General features: G+C 48.0%; 1 long non-coding RNA gene across 1 annotated transcript in view; it reads left to right on the top strand.

Moving 5' to 3' along the window:
• The first annotated feature begins 1,446 nt into the window (after window positions 1–1,446).
• LOC140395907 (uncharacterized) overlaps window positions 1,447–16,302 on the top strand; it is a 59,353-nt gene continuing 44,497 nt past the window's right edge. Inside the window, exon 1 of the long non-coding RNA XR_011936385.1 lies at window positions 1,447–1,508. This is a non-coding gene — a long non-coding RNA (uncharacterized lncRNA). The remainder of the gene's footprint in view (window positions 1,509–16,302) is intronic.

Raw genomic sequence — 16,302 nt, 5'->3', positions numbered from 1 at the left:
AAGTAGTGAGGCCGTGGAATGCCCTACCTGCTACAGTAGTGAACTCGCCAACATTGAGGGCATTTAAAAGTTTATTGGATAAACATATTGATGATAATGGCATAGTGTAGGTTAGATGGCTTTTGTTTTGGTGCAACATCGTGGGCCGAAGGGCCTGTACTGCGCTGTATTGTTCTATGTTCTATGTTCTAAATTGCCCCTTAAAAAAGTATTCACCCCCCCAACCTACATTACTAAAGTGCAATATAAAATGAAAACATCTTCTTCTCTGAAAAAGAGTCATATGGACTCGAAACGTAACTCTGCTACTCTCTCCACAAATTCTGCTAGACCTGGCAGGTTTTTCCATCAGTTCCTGTCTTTATTACAATAAAATACAGAATGCTTGTTCATTATCCTTTTTCAAAATTTAGAGTACCCAATTCATTTTTTCCAATTCAGGGGCAATTTAGCGTGGCCAATCCACCGACCCTGCACATCTTAGGGTTGTGGGGGCGAAACCCACGCAAACACGGGGAGAATGTGCAAACTGCACACGGACAGTGACCCAGATTCGGGATCGAACCTGGGACTTTGGCACCGTGAGGCAGCAGGGCTAACCACTGCGCCACCGTGCTGCCCCGCCTGCTCATTGCTTTTTGTGGGGACCGATGGTGTTCATCCTGAGGCAGGTTAAATGCATTGTTCTTTGCCTTCTTTAAGACAAACGGACTCTTTCAGTTGATCTGACAAATTAGAATCTCAGGCGAGCACAGATTTTTTTTCAGCTACATAGCACGCGAAATAGAAACATCTATAATGTATGGTTGCCCAACAATACAGTAATGGGATTTGCGTGTACTGCCATGCCAAATTACAGGTAGACAAAGAGACTGACAGGCTCCCTCCTCGAGTCTCATTCTTCTATTATTCAGTCTCTCCTCAACGTGTAGGGACACAACACACAATTTGTCATAGCTGGTTACCTCCTGAAGATTTTAGAGCTTCCACATTGCACGCTCAATTTAAATGAGTTAATTAAGTATTTACCTCAACGGGTTCGCAAGCAGAGGGAGTGCCATCACCTAGGTCATTCTGGTGACCTGCTCTATTCTCACTGCAACCCGAGAGGAGGCACTGCCTTTGCATGGAACCCAGAAAGCGCCTTTCAAGCCCGCTAACTTGGAGGAGTTAATAAGGTTGAGGCAGAAAGTGGAGAATGGAGGCCACAAACCGCTTGGAAAATCAATTCTTAAATGGGGCAGAGCAGCAAAGCCACCAAAGTGCCACAGGGCCATTCAGTTGATGGCTGGAGGATCATCAACTTGGTGAAAGACGCTCTTTGGTCTGCTTGCGAAACTTGTTTATCTTTCAGAGCAAAGAGTTGTTCCCGACAGAGTGTTGCAGACTGGCACATTCCAAAGTCCAGGACTACGTGCTGAGGGTTGCACTAAAGCTTTGGGCAGCCAGTGAAGTGGTGCAATGGGGAAAGTTTGCTGTCTAAGACCTTTCAACCACAGTGATTTGAGGTGAGTGGAAATGTGCTGAACCCCCTCGGACTGTATCACTTACACTGAATGTACACAGTGAATATTACATGCATCACAAGAACGCAACTTGATCTATGTGGACAACTTAAATGCCTTTGCACCATTCCTAATGACCATTTTGAAATGTCTGTAATGTTTCTTTGACTGCAGTGAAGCACCTAAAGAGTGCAATATCATGTATGTAGAAAACCTGAATATTATTGCACTTTGAAATGTTTGTCATGCTCTTTCAGAAGTTTTACAAATAAAGTATACTTTTGCAAAAAAAAAGACCCAGGGCTACAGATACTAAACAATATGGCTGAAGCAAACCAAACACAGGTTAATTTCTAGAGGGCTATTAAACTTGTATTGAACCTCGCTCAGCCCACTCTTTGCATATTTCTGCCCTCCATATTCTATAAAGTGAAGGTGATTTGCAAGGATGATACCAGACAGCTTAAAACTAACAGGAAAGACTGAACAGATTGGGTTTCTTTTTCTCGAGAAAAAGGAATTTGGGCTGTGATTACTGGATTTATAAGATAAAGAAAGAAAAGGCTTCAAGCTAATGAAAGGATCTGATAGTGTAGTGGTGGTGTGTTACTCACTCAGGGAGTCCGGGTTGCCGTGGCAACATGCTCCACTCCTCCACACCTGTTTGCAGTCTGGTGTTTTGACTATCATAGAATTCCTACAGTCCAGAAGGAGGCCATTCGGACCATTGAGTCTGCACGAGTCTGCACTGACCCTCTGAAAGAGCACCTTACCTAGGCTCAATCCGCCACCCTATACCCATATCCCCACCTAGAGGAAATTTGGCATATCCAATCACCTAACCTGCACATCTTTGGATTGTGGGAGGAAACCAGAGGACCAGGAGGAAAGACAGGGGGAGAATATTGTCATGTGAGAGTACCTTTAAGACATGGATGTTTAAGCAATGTACCTTTAAGAAAACAGTGATGTCAGAGAGTGAGTGGAACTGAGGTCAGGTCAGCCATTTTGCAGTTTAGTTTTGGAGTTTGGAGGAAAAGAGCTGGGTGTGTGTCTGTGTTTTGCAGTGAGCTGGATCACTGCCATGAAAGACTATCTCTGGATAATTTGGGTGATTTAAACTTATAATAGTGAAGCCTTTAACCTGATGTGATTTTGTATAAAGGTGTTAAGCCTCTTTGAAGTTTGAAGGAACATTTTAAGGAATTATTTACTGTTGCAATATTTTCTGAGTTATCTTTGAAGTAAGGGGTGTTAAGAGATCCAATGTTTATTTAAGGTGTTAAGTTGAGTTCATGGAAAAAACCGTGTTTTGTGTTTAAAAACCCACGTGTCCATAATTGTAATCCCACACCTAGGGAAAAAGCCGTGTGCTAGGAAAAGCAACAAATCCATTAAAGGGTGAGGTTGGTTGAACTCCATAATACACTTTGGGGTTCTGAAAATGCCTCGCCCATAACAATATGTAAACTCCACACAGATATTCACCCAAGGTCGGAATTGAACCCAGGTCTCTGACACTGTGAGGCAGCAAGGTTCATCACTGTGCTGCCCCTAGTGATGATAGTGGTCGCAATTTTCATTACATCAGATGCCTGGTGGGTTCATTCAGAGAATCACCAGACTTTTAATCCCAGGGTTATGAAGGCATTGCTTTCCTGTGTGGAGTTTTGGTCTCCTTATTTAACAAAAAGATATCATTGCATTAGAAGCAGTACTGAGAAGGGCCAGTCTGTTCCTGGGAATGAGGTGAGGAGAGCAAAGGGGGTTGGGGCGGTGTGGAGGGTAGTGGAATTGTCTTATGAGGAAAGGTTGGCCTGTATCCGTTGGAGTTTATAAGAACGAGAGGTGATCTTATTGAGACACATAAAGATCCTGAGGAGACTTGGCAGGGTGGATGCGGAAAGGATGTTTCCCCTTGAAATGAAAGTCACTTATTGTCACAAGTAGGCTTCAAATGAAGTTACTGTGAAAAGCCCCTAGTCGCCATATTCCGGCTCCTGTTCGGGGAGGCTGGTACGGGAATTGAACTGTGCTGCTGGCCTGCCTTGGTCTGTTTTAAAAACCAGCGATTTAGCACTGTGCTAAACCAACCCCTTCTGGGAGAGACAAGAACTAGGGGGCACAGTTTAAAAATAAGTGTAACAATATATGTATTGTAAGGAATACAAGGGATTACCAATAAGGTAATAATACTTCTCACCACCTGGTGGAGATAAGGAGCAGCGATATAAATATCATGTGACTTCTGGGATACTGGGAGAAGGTTGTAAGGTGTTAGAGAGATTAGATGCATAGTTTTGAGTTCTGTTGTAAGAGATATCATTTTGATTTATTGAATAACTTATTCTTTGTTGACTGATTAGAATCTTTAATTTAGTAGTGTAAACTAAATCAGCTTTGTCAATAACTCAACTTTATGTTCTTTGCTAACACGATGTTCTCAAAGCATCCTGATAGACCCAACACAGAACATCACAATAAGAGGTCTCCCATTTAAGATGGAGATAAGGAGAACATATTTTCTCTCAGAGGGTAGTTTATGGAACTATCTTCCCCTGAGAGAGGTGGAGGTGAGGTCAATGAATATTTCAAAGCTGATAGACTCTTGACTGACAGGAAAGTCAAAGGGAATAGAGGGGTAGGCAGGAAAATAGAGTTGAGGTCTCAATCAGATCAACCATTTACTTATGAAAAGGTAGAACAGGTACAGGGGGCTGAATGGCCTACTCTTAATTTGCATGTTAATGGTTGACCTGGAATCTTTCTCTCTCATGGGTTGACAGTGACATGTGTTGGGGGTATTTGCAGGATTTTAATGAACCTGTTTGGCCACATTATGAACCTGGGGCTTCAAACTCAGAGGCAGGAATACTGCCCACAAGATCTCCTATCTGATAGTCTATATGTATGGAAGTCCAAAACTAGGAGCCATAAAGAGAATAGGTTAAATACTGCTGATGCTGGAACTCTGGAATAAAAATGGAAAATACTGGGTAAACTCAGCAGGTCTGGCAGGATCTATGGAGGGAGAAACAGAGTTAACATTTTGAGCCCATATGACCCTTCTACATAACTGAGAAGGGATAGAAATTTTTAAAAATCATTTTACGGGATGTGGGCATCCCTTGTCAGGCCAGCATTTATTGCCCAGCCCTAGATACCCTTCAGAAGCTGGTGGTGAGCTGCCTTCTTGAAACACTGCTGAGGTGTAGGTACATCCATAGTGCTGTTAGGGAGGGAATTTCAGGAAGTTGACCCAGTGACAGTAAAGATACAGTGATATACTTTCAAGTCAGGATGGTGAGTGACTTGGAGGGACACCTCCAGGTGGTGGGGTTCCCAGGTATCTTCTGCCCTTGTCCTTCTAGGTAGTAGTGGTCGTGGGTTTGGACGATGCTGCCTAAGGAACCTTGGTGAGTTCCTGCAGTGCATCTTATAGATGTTACACAAGGCTGCCAGTGTACATCGGTGGTGGAGGGAGTGAATGTTTGTGGAAGGGCTAGCAATCAAGCAGGCTCCTCTGGTCTTGGATGGTGTCGAGCTTATATTGAGTGTTGTTGGAGCTGCAGTCATCCAGGCAAGGGGGAGTATTTTATTACACTCCTGACTTGTGTCTTGTAGATGGTGTACAGGCTTTGGGGGGTCAGGAGGCGACTTACTCACCACAGGATCCTCAGCTTCTGATCTGCTCTGTAGCCACAGTATTTATATGGCAGGTCCAGTTCAGTTTCTGGTCAATGATAATCCCCTGGATATTGATAGTGGGGGATTCAGCAATGGTACTTCCATTGAATGCAAGACTTGTTGGTTAGATCATGGTTGGACATGGTCATTGCTTGGCACTTGTGTGTCACGAATGTTACTTGCCACTTGTCATCCAAGCCTGGATTCTTTGTTGTCCAGGTCTTGCTGCATTTGGACATGAAGAGCTTCAGTATTGGAGGAGTCGAGAATAGTGCTGAACACTGTGCAGTCATCGCCAGACATCCCAGATGAATTATATACTTGGAAAGAGGAGTGGGGCTGGATAGAAAGTCAGTGATGGGTCGGAGTAAAGGAGAAATTGGCGAAGCTTTCATAGATATAAAGAGAAGTTCGTCACTAATAATTCTAACTGGGAATTTAGGAGAAGCTTCTTTACCCAAAGCAAGGTTTGGATGTGAAATTGTAACCACACTGGATAATTAAGACAAATAGCATAGGAACTAAAGGGAAGCTTCAAGGAGAAAGGAATAGGGGATTTGTTGATAGTGTTAGTTGAAAGAAAATGGGAGATGTCTCTTGTGGGGAATAATTAGGAGCTTAGCTTTTGGGCCAAATGGTCTGTTTTTGTGCTGTAGTAGATGCATCCTGATGTGATCGGATGTATCTATTGCCAGCGACTGGTTCTTAGAGACGGTGGACTCATGGTCTTGCCCACCAAAAATCTCTCAACCCCCCTTTCCCCTTCCTAAACACCAAACTGCTCTCTCCTCTGTCTCTTGTCATTAGTGCATTCCCCCTTCCGCCACAATGCCCCTTGCCCCAGCATCAGCAGCCAATCTTTGAATTCCTTGGTATCCCTCCCCTAAACCTCTGCACTTCTCTCCTCCTATAAAACGAAAATCCTCACAACGATCAGCATTTTAGGTCTTCCATTCAAATCCCTCCTTTCCTGCTTTGAGGCTTTTTCTGGACACCTATCAATAATAAGAATCCTTATTGGCGACTAGGGGCTTTTCTCGGTCTCTTCATTGCAGCCTACTTGTGACAAGAAAGATTATTCAGTAGGCTTACATTGCAATGAAGTTACTGCGAAAAGCCCCTAGTCGCCACATTCCGGCACCTGTTCGGGTACACTGAGGGAGAATTCAGAATGTCCAATTCGCCTAACAAGCAGCTCTTTTGGGACTTGTGGGAGGAAATCGGAGCACCTGGAGGAAACCCACGCAGACACAGGGAGAATGCGCGGACTCCGCACCAACAATGACCCAAGCTGGGAATGGAACCTGGGATCCTGCCACTGTGAAGCAACAGTGCTAGCCACAGTGCTACCATACCGTCCAATAAAGGGTCTGTGGAATTTTAGTCTTAATGTTCGAATGAATACGTAAGTGCAAGCTATTGTTAGGTGCAACATCATCCAACATTTGTACAGAGAATCTACTCCAGTAACCCTGTGTCAGCTGGCCTTTGGGAGAACCACACCCTCTGCTCCGGCTTGTTCCGGCTTGATTGTAACCAGGTCAACATTGTGCTTGCACAACGAGCATCACCTTGAAGCCTGTGTTTGGCCAAGACATGGTCAACAGTCTGGCACCCTGGGGGGGTAAAAGGTTCATGTATGTGGTCAGTGGTGAGAAATGGCACCTGGTGGCACTTTGAAAGTGGTCTCTGTCACTGAAGCTTCTTTACGTGTATTCATTTGTCCTATAGCCTGCATAAGTGTCACGGGTTGACGGCATAGGGTGTTATCTGTAGTATAAAGGGTTTACAGATGCAATGTGATGTCGGCGATGATGTTTCACTGACATCAGTCAGTCATCGGTTGGACTGTTGAGAGAGCGAGAGGTTGGAATCATGGCTCGGAACAACATGCCTACTCTGTAACCTGCTTAGGTGTAGTGCTAATCAACACCCGTTTAAACCACCGGTGGCCGGTTTAGCTCACTTTGCTGGGCAGCTGTTTTGTGATGCAGAGCGAGGCCAGCAGCGTGGGTTCAATTCTTATACCGGTTGAGGTTATTAATGAAGCCCCCGCATTGTCAACCCCGCCCTCGCCTGAGGTGTGGCGATCCTCAGATTAAACCACCACCAGTGGGCTCTCCCCTCTCAGAGGGGAAAGCAGCCTAAGGTCATCCGGATCTATTGTGACTTTACCTTGCCGATGAACACATGTTAAGCAGATACCAAAGTGTGTCTATCGTCTAAGAACCAAGTCCCACACCTAGAGTCCAAGATAGAAGGATTCAATCTTAGAACAATACTTTCAGATGCTGGAAAATATAGGTGGAAAATAAGCCCCTAATTAAGTAGATATGCAGTCAAAATGGCCATACGTTTTGTCAAATTTTCCCCCTCCTCTTCTCTTGATAGCACTGGGTACGAGGGAACTAATTCTTGCACTTGAACATTCTTGCTGTGTGAGCCACAGACAGTATCAGAGGGCTGGGATCATCATGACTGAACTCAATCAGTCCAATGACTTTCCAGCCTGTTGTCCCTCTTGCCAAGCAATGGAAGAGATCCAGGCTGATGTGTCCCTCCTGAAACCAAGGCACTGGGGCCGATCATAGCCCCAGCACTGCCTCGGCTAGCCCAGCAGAGACAAGGGAAATTCTCCTCTATGTGCCTGGGTTGTGTTAAGCCAAGACTAATGTCAACTCAAGACGGCACACAACATAATGCTTGGGATTAAAATTTCCAATTCGCAATCGGGAAAAGGTAAGATCTCACACAAATGAGGTAAATGTCAAATTGGCATAATTTAAAGATATTATACTATGTCGTCAGCATCATGAAAAGCTACATTTACGGTGTTAATTGGATCTCTAGTACTGTGTCAGCTGATTAATTGAAACCATCTGCTGAGTGAAACATCCAGTTAGTTTAACAGATTTTCAACTGCTTCGCAAAAATCACTAACTTTTACTTGGAGCAAAATGGTCTCATCACTTGTGCTTAGTAACCCCAATAATGCATTTGTGGTAAAACAATTTGTCTCTCTCTCTCTCTTCCACTTTCAACTTCTATGTCTTCATTTTTCTCGTTCACTTTCTATTCCCCATTTGTTTCCTGTTCTCTGCCGAAGGTGCCGATTTCTACTGGACCACAAGTCTCTTTTCCAGTTCCTTGCCCGCATTCCTCCAAAGGAGGCTCCACTCATCCGAGTGTGTCCGTGCCGTGGCCGGAATTTTCCAGCCGTTCTCACTGGCGGGATCTTCCAGTCCCGCCGATTGCAAATGGCCGCCACGGTTTTCCCAGCGGTGGGGGGGGGGGGGGGGGGGGCATGGTGCATAGCACACATGGCCAATGTGGAGGAAGGACCCCTCTGCCACTGTGGAACACGTTGCTGAAAAATCCTGCCCCATGTGTTTCAGCTGGCTGCTCTACACTGGGGCAAGGTCTGAACATGTCTTTGTCTAGAGGTTACCAGTAAGGGGTCAGTGACAGGAAGCCAGATTGATTTCCACCATCATACCCCCCACCTTCACTCTATTGTCCATAAGGACCCTGCCTCACATCAGACCGCACACTGAACCTATAAATCGCTGTTGTATATGGCTGGGGCCTGTAACGGTGCCTTTATACTCTAGGAAAATTGGGGAATCTGGCTTGCTCTCTTTATTTTATCAATAATCATCAGTGCTCCTCAGAGAAGAAAGAGTTGCATTTATAAAGCACTTTCCAGCACCGCTGGATGTCTCAAACCACTTTATCGCCAATGAAATACTTCCTTTGAAGTGTCGTCATTGCTATAATGTCTCACAAACAGCAATGTGACAATGACCAGATAATCATTGCTGATTATGGAGTTATTGAGCTTTACTGCACAGAAAGAGGCCCTTCGGCCCACAGTGGCTGCTTCGGCTGTCCGGCACCTATCTATTCTAATCCCATTTCCCAGCACTTGGCTATGGCTTTTCATATAAAAGCTTCTTTCCACCACCCTGAAGTGTTGGGTGCTCTGAGGTACAGACGAACCAACACGGTTGTGATTGGTATAACGCAGTTTTATTCTGTTAAACTATTTATACAACAAACTTGGTACTCAGCACATGGTGACTGTGTGAGTGTCTTGCTTTGAGGTCCTGGCCCTGTGCCGTCTCCTGATGGACTGCCCAGGAAGTGTCGTGTTTTATGTTTTGTACTGCGTCTGCTCTTGTCTGTGATTGGCTGTCGTGTTATGTGCGCTAATTGGTCCGTTGCTCTGTCTATCATTATGTATGTGTTGTGATGTTCACTTGAATATCATGACACACCCTTTCAGGCATTGAGTTCCCATCACCTTCTGGGTGAAAAAGCATTTCCTCGAATCTCCTCTAAATCTCCTGCCTCTTACCTTAAATCTATGCCCCATGATTATTGACCCCTTCCTATCTGCCCCATCTGTGTCCCTCATACTTTGTGCATGTCAATCAGATCCCCCTTCGGCCTTCTCTGCTATAAGGAGAACAACCACAGCCTAACCAGCCTCTCCTCATAGTGGAAATGCTACAGCCCAGGCAACATCCTGATGAATCTACTCTGCATCCAAAGAACAAAGAAGAACAAGAAAAGTACAGCACAGGAACAGGTCCTTCAGCCCTCCAAGCCTGTGCCGACCATGCTGCCCGTCTAAACTAAAATCTTCTGTACTTCTGGGGTCCGTATCCCTCTATTCCTATCCTATTCATGTATTTGTCAAGATGTCCCTTAAACATCACTATCGTCCCTGCTTCCACCACCTCCTCCGGCAGCGAGTTCCAGGCATCCACTACCCTCTGTGCAAAAAACTTGCCTCGTACATCTCCTCTAAACCTTGCCGCTCACACCTTAAACCTATGCCCCCTAGTAATTGACCCCTCTACCCTGGGAAAAAGCCTCTGACTATCCACTCTGTCTATGCCCCTCATAATTTGGTAGACATCTATCAGGTCGCCCCTCAACCTCCATCGTTCCAGTGAGAACAAACCAAGTTTATTCAACCTCACCTCATAGCTAGTGCCCTCCATACCATGCAACATCCTGGTAAATTTCTTCTGCACCCTCTCTAAAGCCTCCACATCCTTCTGGTAGTGTGGCGACCAGAATTGAACACTATACTCCAAGTGTGGCCTAACTAAGGTTCTATACAGCTGCAACATGACTTGCCAATTTTTATACTCAATGCCCCGGCCAATGAAGGAAAGCATGCCGTATGCCTTCTTGACTACCTTCTCCACCTGTGTTGCCTCTTTTAGTGACCTGTGGACCTGTAAACCTAGATCTCTCTGACTGTCAATCTCTTGAGGGTTCTACCATCCACTCCAGTACAACCACATCCTTTCAATAGTGTGATGAATAGAACTACACACAGTACTCCAGTTGTGGCCTAACAAGCATTTTATACAGCTCCGTCATAATCTCCCTGCTCTTTTATTCTATGCCTCAGCTTATAAAGGAAAGTATCCCATATGCCTTCTTAACCACGTTATCTACCAGTCCTGCTGCCTTCAGGGATTTTTGTACATGTACTCCAAGGTTCCTTTGTAATTCCCAGCATCCTACCGTTCATTCTGTATTCCTTAGGAGAAATATTGGCCAGAGCACCAGAGAAATGTTTCCTGCTCTTCATCATGGAATCTTTTTACATCGACGCCAAGCAGGCAAGATGGGAAATCTATTTTACAGCTCTTCCAAAGACAGGGGGCGGCACATGGCGCAGTGGTTAACACTGGGACTACGGCGCTGAGGATCTGGTTCGAATCCCGGTCCTGGGTAACTGTCCATGTGGAGTTTGCACATTCTCCCCACAACCCAAAGGAGTTTCACCCCCACAACCCAAAGATGTGCTGGTTAGGTGGATTGGCCACGCTAAATTGCCCCGTAATTGGAAAAATAAAAATAATTGGGTATTCTAAATTTATAAAATAAAAGATCTCTCCCAAGGACAGCACCTCCAATAGTGCAGCCCACCCTCAATATTGCACTGGAGTGCCAGCCTTGATTTCTGCTCTGGAGTGGGCCTTGAATCCAGAACCTCAGATGTGAGGGTGCTGCTACCCGAGCCATGGCAGAGGTTAAGTCATGTGTTTTAAGCTGCACTAATGTCACTCTTCTTCTTCTCTGCAGCCTTACTGAGCTCAAACCAAGACTGCGGCCGAGATTTCCATCCTTGGGTCAGGTGCGCAGTGTCGTGAGATTGTCCAGCCTGGTGAACCCGACATATAAAAATGGCCGCCAGCTGGTCAGAGTTCAGTCGATGGGGGGGGCGGGGTGCCATGGGTCAGGTTGAAAGGTTGAAATAGGAGTTGGGGCGGGCAATCTCGGAATGAGTGCAGAGGTTGCTGAGTGCGGAAAAGGGCCTGGTGCAATGTTGATCTCTGTGCTCCTGCACTGTGTTTAAATAAATAATGATAAAAGGATAAAACAGGGAACAGCCCTCCAGGCCTCACTCCTTTGTTGAAGAGTGTTGATACAGTTCGGCAGGTCCCAAGAGGTGCTGGCGAACTGTAAGTCTTTATTGGCTCTTAGCCTCACAAATAGGAAATTCAGCCCACTGCGGTGACAAGCGGTCCCAGCGGCATCGACCTGCACCATTCGACCGGAATGGTGGGAACTCGTGCCCAATTCAGTGCTTGGAAGCTTATTAATTATGCACAGTGTTGTACCCTCAATAACGACGCTAGAGAGTAAAATGGTAAAGAAGGCTTTAATAAACTAAGAACTAGCCTGGTGCCGAGACGAGTGCTTACTGGGTGCTACCTGCACCCTAATATACGACTCCTAGGAGGCGGAGTCCCCCAGGGTTCCGAGCCTGGTCTTAATGGGGACATCATCTTACATGATGATAAGGGTACAGTAATACAATAACCGTTCATCACATTCATCCCCTGTTTAAAAAAACGAAGTCCGGCGGGGTGAAGTGGAATCATAAGTCCATTCAGCGGCCTGATTGTCCTCATCGACCTCCTCAGCTCGGGCGGTGGTGCGGCGGACAGGGACGTCTTAGTTGAGGGTACGTTTGGGAGCACGGTGGTGGGAGCCTTGGTCCGGGTCGGGGTAGGTGATCAGGGCGCAGGGGAAATAGCTGGGGGTGGGTGTATCGGTGCCGGCGCCGGTGGGGGGTGTAGAGGGGGAGCGCTAGGGGGCGCGCCCGGTCGGTGTCTACCGACGGAGTGGGACTGGGGGGGGAGTAGTGGGTGCCGGACCCCGCAGGGGAGCCGTGACGAAGGGGGCGCCTGTAGTGGGGGAACCAGCGTGCCAGATCCCGGAGGGAAACCGTATCTTGCCTGCCGTCGGGGTACTCGACGTAGGCGTATCGGGGGTTCGCATGTAGTAATCGGACTTCCTGGGGAAGACAAACAAGCGGTTGTGAGGGGTCTCATTCATGGCCGTGCAGAGGAGCGACCTAATGGAGTGTAGGGCATCGGGCAGGACCTCCTGCCAGCGGGTGGTTGGGAGACTTCTCGACCGTAGGGCCAGAAGGACAGCCTTCCAAACTGTCGCGTTCTCCCTCTCCATCTGCCCGTTTCCCCTTGGGTTATAACTGGTCGTTTTGCTCGAGGCGATGCCTTTGCTGAGCAGATACTGACGCAGTTCATCGCTCGTGAATGATGTACCCCGGTCGTTGTGGATATAAGCGGGGAAACCAAACAGGGCGAAGATGCTGTGCAGTGCCTTTATCACAGTGGCCGAGGTCATGTCGGGACAGGGGACGGTGAATGGGAAACGGGAGAACTCATCGATCATGGTGAGGAAATAGGCATTGCGGCTGGTGGACGGGAGGGGGCCCTTGAAGTCCACACTTAGTTGCTCAAAGGGCCCCGAGGCCTTCATGAGACGAGCCTTGTTTGGCCGGTAGAAGTGCGGTTTGCACTCCGCGCAGATCTGGCAAGCCCTGGTCATGGCCTTGATCTCCTCGGTTAAGTAAGGTAGGTTGCGGGACTTGATGAAATGGACGAGCCGGGTAACCCCCGGGTGGCAGAGGTCATTGTGGATGGCTTGCAGGCTGTCCTCCAGCGCGTTGGCGCATGTGCCGCGGGACAGGGCATCTGGGGGCTCGTTGAGCTCCCCTGGACGATACTTGATATCGTACGAGTAGGTGGAGAGTTCGATCCTCCACCTCAAAATTTTATCGTTTTTTATTTTGCCCCGTTGCGTGTTATCGAACATATAGGCGACCGACTGTTGGTTGGTGACGAGGGTGAACCTCCTACCGGCTAGGTAGTGCCTCCAGTGCCGCACAGCCTCCACAATGGCTTGTGCCTCCTTCTCGGCTGCAGAGTGCCAAATCTCGGAGGCGGTGAGGGTCCTGGAGAAGAACGCTGTCATAATATACACCAGTATATTATGGTGCAGACACACACACACACACTGATGGACATGCAGTGGGACCAATCAGCATACACAACACTGCAGCCAATCACCAGTGAGAGCACACGCACTACAAAGACAGGGGACAGGAGCGTTCCCGCTCATTCTAGTAGCAGCCAGCTCGGAGCACAGAGCTCACAGCCTGCAACACAGACATTCACCATGTGCTGAGTGCATCACCTGGTTAGGACTAGGCAAGGGTCAACAGTTAAAGCTGGTATTGCATTTACCCACAGTTCAAGTATGTTAATATAGTTAACCTTATAATAAAATAGAGTTGCACCACTTCCAGTGTTGGTAACCTGTTTGTGATCCAGAACACCCAACACATCATGGTACAAGGAATGGTTGCATACTAGCACTTCTGAGACCCACCTGCAACTAATCAGCATTCTGGCATCCTGAAGTACGGAGAACATCTCAGGGTCAATTGGAAGATTTTTAAACAGCGCTTCCAGCTCTTCCTCGAAGCCACGGACAGGGAGAACTGCCTCGGACACCAGGAAGATTGCTCTGTTCCTCTCCACGGCCGGGCAACACGCCATCCACATCTTCAACTCCCTCACATTCGCAGACGACGAGGACAAGACAAAGTACAAGACGGTTCTCCTCAAATTCGACACCCACTTCAGCACAGGGGTCAATGAAAGCTTCAAAAGATACCTGTTCCAGCAGTGCTTGCAGGGTAAGGACGAGCCTTTCCAATCCTTTTTAACACACCTCCGCATCCTTGCGCAGTCCTGCGGCTATGGGCCCACCTCCGACTCCATGACAAGCGACCAGATTGTATTTAGTGTTCTGTCAGACCCCCCTGCGTCAGCAGCTCCTCAAAATTAAGCAACTTCAGCGACTGCCATCGAGACCTTTGTCCTGCATGAAAATGCCACCAGCCGGTACTCCCACATACAGGCGGCTGAAACGGCGCGGCAAGGTCCCCACGAGGCGGAATGGGTCCAAACAATTGAACGCCTCCAAGGCTGCAGCCTGGATGAGGGTGACCATTTTGCGCGGTTTTCGTGACCTCCCGCGCTTGTACGCGCCAAACGAGGGGTCGGTGACGTGGAGGAACGTGATGCACCACGCAGGACCACACCGCACATGCGCAGTGGCGCAACGAGCGTACTGACGTCACGACGTGCGGCAACTGTGGCTCCGCCCATTTAAAGCGGCAATGTCCTGCAAAATAGCGACAATGCCTACGATGTGGCAGACTTGGCCACTATGCTGCCTGCTGTCGAGCAGCTCAGCCTGCCAATTCATATCGCTTCAGCCGGCCTCGCAGGAACGTTCGGGCAATTCAACCCACGTTCACCGAATCCGATTCCGATTTCCTGCAGATCAGTGACACCGAGGACCCGAGGGAGCCTTTTCGAGTCGCTGTTATAACAAAGAACAGGCTGTCCCCGAATCAAAACCACCAGCCGCTGTCGGTGCACAGCATTGATCCAGACGACGAGTGGTGTGCCACCCTGACGTTCAACCGATCCCAGATACGATTCCGCCTGGACACTGGTGCTTCCGCTAATCTCCTAGCGTGGTCAGACTTTCTGACCCTTGGGGTTAAACCAACCATTCTTCCGTCGACCTGCCAACTAGTGGACTACAATGGCAACGTCATTCCTGGTACCGGTTCATGCCAACTCGAAGTGACGCACAACTCGCTAAAAGCCATCCTTCCCTTCGAGATCGTGGGCTCCTCGAAGGACTCTCTGCTAGTAGCACAGATGTGCAAACTCCTAAATCTCGTTCAACGAGTACACTCTCTCTCTCCAGAGGACACGTCTGCCTTCCAGGATGCGGACCTCAGGGCGCAACTCAATGCCATCATCGACCAGCACTGCGACGTTTTCGAAGGCATGGGCACGCTTCCATACACTTACAAAATCCTGCTCAAACAAGACGCCATGCCTGTGGTTCATGCACCTCGCAGAGTCCCAGCACCCCTCAAGGACTGCCTCAAGCAGCAGCTGCAGGACCTCCAGGACTAAGGAGTGCTCTCCAGAGTGATGGAACCAACCTAATGGGTCAGTTCCATGGTGTGCGTAAAGAAGCCTTCCGGCAAGCTCCGGATCTGCATTGACCCAAAGGTCAATCTTGCAACATAATGAGGGAGCATTACCCTATCCCCAAGCGCGAGGAGATCACGTGCGAGATGGCTCGGGCCAACATCTTCACCAAACTTGACGCCTCAAAAGGATTCTGGCAAATTCAACTAGACAGGTCCAGCAGAAAGCTGTGTACCTTTAATACCCCGTTTGGCAGATACTGCTACAACAGGATGCCGTTTGGGATTATATCAGCATCACAAGTATTCCACCGGATCATGGAGCAAATGATGGAGGGCATTGAGGGTGTACGTGTCTATGTTGACGACATTATCATGCAGGAGCATATCAGTCGCCTCCAGCGCGTTTTCAAACGAATACGGGACCAAGGCCTTCGCCTCAACAGAGCCAAATGTTCCTTCGGCCGGACGGAACTCAAGTTCCTAGGGGACCACCTCTCCCGGTTGGGTGTGCGGCCGGATGCGAACAAGGTGGCAGCCATCATGGCCATGCAGAAGCCAGTGGATAAGAAGGCGGTCCTCTGATTTTTGGGCATGGTCAACTTCCTGGGGAAGTTCATCCCCAACCTCGCCTCCCATACCACAGCTCTCCAGAACCTGGTCAGGAAGACAACAGACTCCAATGGCTTCCCGCCCACGAGCGCGAATGGGAGGAGCTTAAGACCAAGCTTACCACGGCCCTGGTATTGGCAT

Source organism: Scyliorhinus torazame, chromosome 19, assembly GCF_047496885.1.
Source record: "Scyliorhinus torazame isolate Kashiwa2021f chromosome 19, sScyTor2.1, whole genome shotgun sequence".
Classification (NCBI taxonomy): Eukaryota; Metazoa; Chordata; class Chondrichthyes; order Carcharhiniformes; family Scyliorhinidae; genus Scyliorhinus; species Scyliorhinus torazame.
This window is presented reverse-complemented; position numbering and strand designations above follow the sequence as displayed.